We start from the raw sequence: 7,874 nt of genomic DNA, 5'->3' as shown, positions 1-7,874 counted from the left end.
CTGAGCAGAGAGAGGACGCCTCCCCTTCTCCCCACTCATTTCCACTAGTATCCTCCTCCTACTACCTATTGGACGTGTGAGTCACATCACGTCCATTTTTTTTTTATTATTAGATTTTTTTGTGTTTTATTTTTGAACATTTGACCATATCCATGCATGAATCTCAATGACAATAATGCAACTACTGGAATGAAAATAGTCATTATGACTCATGTGTTGTGACACATTTTGAATTTGAGTATTCTCATGATAAGAGTTTACAGTATTCATTTATTCATTCATGTCAAGCGTCCTATCAATATAAACATTTTTCCAATTGGACTGCATGCACACGGATTAGTGTTTACCATGTCTGCCTCACAGGTCGGAGGTTCAGGTTCGAATCTTGACAATTTGCTCACCCTGTGTTGGCCTGTGATTGACTCAGAAGTGGACTTAACATTAGGCGAACCTAGGCATTTGCCAAGGACCTCACATTACTAGAGGGCCCCATAAAATTCCTCATACACTAATAGCCAATATAGTTTTTTACTTTTTTACGCACATTAATTATGTTTTTGATCCAAATCATTTAGCTAAAGTGCCAGCAGAAGGCTTTTTGTATCGAATGCATGGCGACATGCAGCTAAGCCGTATAGAAAATACATAAAAATAGCTGTAAAGAAACTAAATTCTTGTTACGGAATAAATTCTTCATTATAAATTTCTCATTATTTCTGAAGAACCCACTTGGCATTTAAAACATACACCTGTCTAACTCATATACACTGGGAAAAAAATGGTGTATTGAATTAAGTAAGTTTCATGAAATTAAATTATATGTATCCAAACATATTTTTGGAAGTAGAGCAGTTGTCTACTTTTAAAATGTATCAGGGTTCAGATGATCTTCATGTGACCACTTGATGAAATGAAACTGAGTAAATTCAACGTGACTTTTTTTTCACCATAGTTCTATTCTTGATTAAGAGCACATTAATACACAAAGCTAGCATTGTAAATCTTGGTAAAAAAGAAATATGAAGATGCTGACAACAATTATAACAGTTTTATTGCATGTTGTTACAAATAAAATCTGTCATTTATGGTCTAATATAAGAGTTTATATTTCTGCATTGAACAGTTTAGATTCTCCCCTAGAGTAAAAATGTTTATGTAAATTTACCATTTTTACAATATTTAAAATTTCCATTGCATTTTTTTTTCATACTTGAAATTCAGTAAAGTTTTCACTTGAATCCAAAACACAAAATCGTGAAATTGTTTCTTTGCTGTACGATAGTATCTGGAAATATTTCTTGTATGCTGCAGTTGCTCACGTGTAAGAACTTGGGCTTTGGAGCCGGATGGTCAAGGGCTCAAAATGTGAACAAAAATGTAAAAATGGCAATTAATTGTTGGACAGATGCTAGTTTGGTTTATGGGTACTGTCATGGTCCCCTTGAGTAAGGCATTATAGTGCCCACACACCCAAGTGGTGCAGCACTGTTTGCGCGCCTGTATAAGTAGGTATAAAGTAGGGCTGCTCGATTATGAAGAAAATATTCATCACGATTATTTTGTTAATAATTGAAATCACGATTAGGACAATAATGTATTTTTTGGTACAAAAAAATGTTTAAATGTAAAAAATATTAAGACAAATAAAATTATTTAAAACACTATAATCATGCAAGTTCCTTTTGGATGATAAAAAAAAAATCCATCCATCCATTTTTTTAACCGGTCATCCTCACATGGGTCGCGGGGGGCACTGGAGCCAATCCCAGCTGTCTTCGGGCAATAGGCGGGGTACACCCTGAACTACTTGCCAGCCAATCGCAGGGCACACAGAGACAAATAACCATCCACCCTCACAATCACACCTCCAATTTGGAGTGTTCAATTAACCTGCCATGCATGTCTTTGAGATGTGGGAGGAAACCGGAGTACCCGGAGAAAACCCACGCAGGCACGGGGAGAACATGCAAACTCCACCCAGGAAGGGCGATCTCACGTCCTCGGCGGACGTGCTAACCAGTCAGCCGCCGTGCCGCCTAAATTAAAACAGTTACTATTATTTATTTATTTTAAAGGTGCAAATGTATACATTTAAAGTCAAACAACTCCAAATTAGTATTAATATATGTATTTGTTGACGATTATGCTGATTCTGTAATTGTGGAGTGTAATAATTGAAATTGTAATTTAATTTCGATTAATTGCACAGCCCTAGCATGAAATCCATCAGACGGCGGATATAGTATTCTCAAAATCCACTGGAACACCCAGCATGGCACAGCACGGTCTGCAAAATTCCCAAACACGGTAAAAGGCTTCCATTTTTCAGTGCAAAAAAAGTACATCAAACCCCCCGCTGCATGACTAAAATGCAAACATGCCTGACGTCCTTTTGCCTCTTCCTTAATGTGAGCTGTTAAATGTTGGCTTTCATCACAGTAAAAGCATCAGTTCTGCCATATATCCACGTTAGGGAGAGATCAAAGTCAGTTCAAGGAAGAAGCGTCAAGTCTTAGTAGAGGTAATGAGAGTTTTTCATCACTTCCCTTTCTTTTTCTTTTTTTTGGGAGCAAGCAGTATCTCAGGAGACCAAGTAATGCTATGAATCTCTATTTGAGCCTGTGTGTCTGTGTGGGGTGTCTTTTAGAGGCACCTGATAGAAAAAAACAAACACTAAAAAACTACCCAATATAATTAATACCAAAATGCTCAATGCAGCATGCTAATCAAAATATTTCTGTATATTGCTGTAGCTGACTTGCACACACATGCACAAACAAACTGAGTAGGACAAGAAATAGGGGCGTTTCTGACCATGATTTGGCCGTGCCCCAGCCTCTCCGAGTACGATGGTTAGGTTGCTGTCACTTTAACAACATGAAGTTACAACCCAAATGGGATGTCAGAGGTTAGCAGGGTTTCTAAAGAGAACTATGTGAATATATTTCCTCCTATGGACTTGCCCCCATCATGACCTCCCCCGGGAACAAGAAGTAACCATAGTGATTGGCATTTTTACAGCCAAATTAAAACATCTTAGAGCCGGCTGAAGGCAGGAGAAGAAAGCAACCTCTCCGAAATTAGTGAGCCATCATCATGACAGAAAGTAGCGGGGACATGGTGTCATCCAGGGACTGTATCGATTAACCCATAAATAGTATACGGCCTCTGCACAGCGTCTCTCCCGGCTTACACAGTAAATGGAAGTTATCACAATGGCATCAATCCTGCTTTTCCGTGTGCATGAAATATAACAATACATAAGTCATCAAGAATTAAAGATTTAGTTAGTGAATGCTGCATTCATACTTGTTTCTCCACAACAGACACTTAACAATTTGCATTTTAACAGTAACTCTCTCCATTCAAACTCACTCACCATAATGTTATATTAGCGTCCAGTTACATTCTTCTGTTATGCTGTTGGTGGGTATTACCATATATGTCTTGTCTATGTCATAATCTGAAGAATTTATTTAGTTGTTGATTGTAAAATTATTTCAATTATTGTCTTTTAACATATAAAAATATATACAACAGTTTCTTACAACTGAGGTTGTTGTACAGTGTTGTATACAGTAAATTAAGTTTAGTTGAGTTTTAACTAAATTATGGCATGGCATTGACAAATTAAGAAAGGCGTTTTTGTTGTTGTTGTTTTTTAAGCTAAAAGGTCAACACGAAAGTTATTCCATCTGGGGCATAAATCATCACCTTTCACTGATACAGTATGGCTCTTCCATACAATCATCATATACATTAGTTGGCCAATGTCTGTCTGAAGCCAGCCGAAGAGCGGGGTCAGCCATGATGGCTGACGAGTGTTATCTTCAATGTAGCCTGTCTGTAATAATGAGAAACCTAAGATGAAGTCCATTAATCAACCACACCTGTTTTTACACGTGCAGCCCGGTCTCATCCTTCTCCTCTTAAAATATTGGAAGTGACTTCACTGAGTTGAATAAGAAGACAAAACTATAGAGTACCAGTGTATGTTATAGAAGCGTGGCGTAGTGGCCATATTGGATGGGGCAAGCTCCCCTCAAAGGCAGAGTCACTGAGAGCCCTACCGGAAATTATGTTGGCTTGAACGGTAGCAAAGTTTAAATGTAATGGGTAATTCACTACGTGTGTATTGCATGAGGACCGTCTGCGCATGTCACACAAAAATAGCATGTCATGACATGTCATACTGAATGCCTATCAGCCTTGTCCTTAACACCCAAACCAGAAGTAACATCATTCTTTCAGATGCTAGGGATTAGAGAATTAGTCTAACTGTATACTATCTTGATCGCCTAAAAATTGATATAAATACATATTTTATATGTACATATAATTTTCATTATTTCATTTCATTTTTGTCCTCTTCAAAGTGACTCAGCTGGGCAAGAAGGGGGCGCCATAATGCCCTATATCAGAGGTGGGCAATCTCGGTCCTCGAAGGCCGGAGTCCTGCAGGTTTTTGGAGGTTTCTCACTTCTAACACAAGCTGATTCCAATCAACAGGATCATTATCAGGCTTATGCGGAGCTTGCTGATGAGCTGATCATATATCAGCTATGTTGGAGAAGGGCAACATGCAAAACCTGCAGGAATCCGGCTCTCGATGCCCACCTCTGCCCTATGTTGACGAGCTGCCACTGTTTCACACCGCTTCGTGCCAATGTGATTGTGTTAGTGTAAAGAGAGCAACATGCAATGTTAGTAATGAAAGAAAACATAACGGCACAACTGACAACAAAAGATGACTCACAATCACTCGTTAAGTTCATCTACATGTTTGTCATCTCAGATTTCCTTAATAGTTTATTTTGACATTGAGCACATTCCTCAGTGAGACCAAGTATTAATTGCATTCCGCGTTTAACTTTCAAGCCCTCTGTGGCAGGTAGGACTTAAAGCATCCTAGGTCATCCTAAACATCACTTTATATGACATGATCACTTCATTCGTTACATCACCATTATACATCACATTCGTGATGTCCCTTGCCAACCTTTTTGAGGCATACCTGCAGCCTCGTCATGTCGCATAGCATCCACGTTACAAGACAGGCATCGATGTACCACCTGTCCAGTATAAAATGGTACTTAAACGCTCCCTCATGTCGTATTTTACATCGGACAACTGGGAATTTATTTTGATACCCGAGTTTCCGAGCTGAGAGAACTTTTCAAGTTTTAACATGGCGGATAGTGCCGCGGGATTCGTGAATGGCAAGAAATATTAACACTTATAAGGGCGTTGTCGTCCACTAGTCCACAGGTTGTTTTAGAATCCACACAATTTCTTTGGTCCTTCCTCGGGTCTCCTGACGGCCTCACAAATCTGGCTGGAAGTGTTCGGTTTAGGTGAACGGTATGGGATTTTTTAATAGGTTTTAGGTGAATTAATGCATACACACACGCACATACACATACTGACCCACATACAAAATAAAAAATAAAAAAAAAATAAAAAAATTTAAAAAAGAGAGAGCAATGATGATGACTTGTAAAATCGGTAAAATTACCGAATGAACAATACTGAGCTCTAGAAGAAAAAAAAAAGAGGAAAAAAAAAAGAATCTACACAATTACGTAGCATGCACAATTCATGTGCTGTCCTTTACAACTCATTATTTGCCGTAATTGTTTGGTTATACGAGGAAAGGCGACATCAGCTGTGTATTTTGTTGCTACAACAACAAAAGCACATGAACAGAACTCAGTCGTAATTAGGAGTGTCCAAGCGGTAAGGTCCATCTTTCCCATAATATGTGAAGGCAGGGTTACTCAGCCTTGGATTAACGCTACCTTGGATTGACACTGCAGGTCGTGCATGTAAATAACTCCACAAGCACAATAACCTGGCAGTACCAACACTGAAGTAAAGCATGATACATACTTACGGGGTGGCATGGGAGAATTTTATTTTATTTTTTTACTAATATGTTGGTCAGGAAAAAATCAATTTACCGTACATGACTTTGCTTAAGAGGTTATCTCATTTTTCCAACAAAAGTATGATACACACCACAAGCATTTTCAATGTAAAACAAAATAGTTTAAGCAACGCACCGCTAAAAATGTATTTTTCTTCATTCTATTAGGCAGTGTAACGTTCCTTTGACAAAGATTAAAAAAAAGAGAGAGAGATTGCGGCGTCAGGAGCTGGTGAATGGTCACTCGCATCATCCATGTAGTAGGTGCAACCGTTCCATTACGGATGCATAATGTATGAAAACCGTGACCGATTGGCACCCAAATTTATGTACATGCATGTCCAAATGATACTGTGAAAATATTAAAAAACAAACTCACAATATTTTAGATTGTATTAGTATCTGAAAGACACTCCGTCCCACATCTTACCTCACAAACACACCCGGGGTACATTTGCAGCCAGTGACGTGCGGTCAGGATAGGCAAGGTAGGCACTGCCTACCCCAGGCTGAAATGAAAGTTTTTTTTTTTTAATTTTAGTTATTTATTTCATTTCAGAAAGCCTACACTACCTATAGGTTTAAAAGTGACATTTGGTAATTTTCATACCTCAATTCAAATTACTCATTACTTTGTCTGGCCTGCAGGCAAAAATTATCCTCCTGAAGGCACAACGCTACTGTGCTTTTCCCAGCCCTGTCCGTGTTCGCGCATGCGTAGTCAGTCTCCCAGTAGAAAAGTCCTTTACGCAAATAGGCAGATCGCTACGCAGCCTTTTTACGTCGCTGTATTATTGCTATGCACAGTGCATTCGTGAATTCAAAACACACTTAGTGCACAGAAAAGCGGTAAGATGACGCCACTCTGTTGAATATAAAACTATTTTCACACCTTTCTTTTGAGGAAAAACGCCATCTTTTGAAAGATGGGAGACCAACGCCTTAGCTACCGGATCTTCAGCAAAGTAAGGGACAAATAATTATTTGTACTTTTCACAAAAAATGATGCAAAAGGAAAGATTGGCTTTGTGGATGTGCTTCGATTAACTGGCCAATATGGTCAATAATTCGTGGAAATGACACCCACCCTGACAATGTAGAGATTTTTGAAAAAATATCAAATTTGCCAAATTGTGACTTAGGAGGTCTCGGACATATACAGTATATATATATACATATATTTACTTAAAATGATGTTGGAATATTGTTAAAGGTTGACAACTGACAACCAAGCCATGAAACCAAGCAAGAAAACTGTAAAAACATAGTCCGCTGTCGTTTTTTTTCTTTCTTTTTTTTTGCTTTGCGATCATGTGAGGAGGTATTGCCACTTTAACACTGAAAGGTTTTGTCATATTTAAAGCCGCCTGGAAAAATATATAAATTGAAATTAAAGTGAGCAAAATTTGACAAACTACAGACAACACTGCCAAACATGAATTACAGTTGTGCTTGAAAGTTTAAATACCTTAGGGTTGTGAGACAACAGCTTAATGCCCATAAAATCCAAAATAATTGTTTTGATATTTTCAGAGGTTGAAGTTGACATGAGTAGACGTGTGTGGGGATTTTGGTGACAATTCATAGCATTTTTATTTGAACTTTTCTACATGTTCATGTGTTCAAAAGTTTACATACCCCAAGTGTCAACAATTTCGTTCTCTTATTCTGCCATGACGCATATACAAATTGAGACACACAAAAAAAAACATAATGCAGTTTAAATCCAGACTTTAATGATCTGTCTAGTTCGCCTAATTCCGGCTAACTTTGTTTATCTGCATGTTTGCTTTGGTGACTTATCTGTGTATTCATGTGGGTATGTTGACGTGTGGGTGTGGGTGCGTAATGCATGGCCCCGTTGAGAAGAGTGATTGCTTCCCTCCTGCCTTTTAGGTGCAATGGGGACTGGGGCTGTGTCTTTGGGCAGCTGTATGGATGGCTTGAG

This window comes from Vanacampus margaritifer, chromosome 6, assembly GCF_051991255.1.
Source record: "Vanacampus margaritifer isolate UIUO_Vmar chromosome 6, RoL_Vmar_1.0, whole genome shotgun sequence".
Classification (NCBI taxonomy): Eukaryota; Metazoa; Chordata; class Actinopteri; order Syngnathiformes; family Syngnathidae; genus Vanacampus; species Vanacampus margaritifer.
This window is presented reverse-complemented; position numbering follows the sequence as displayed.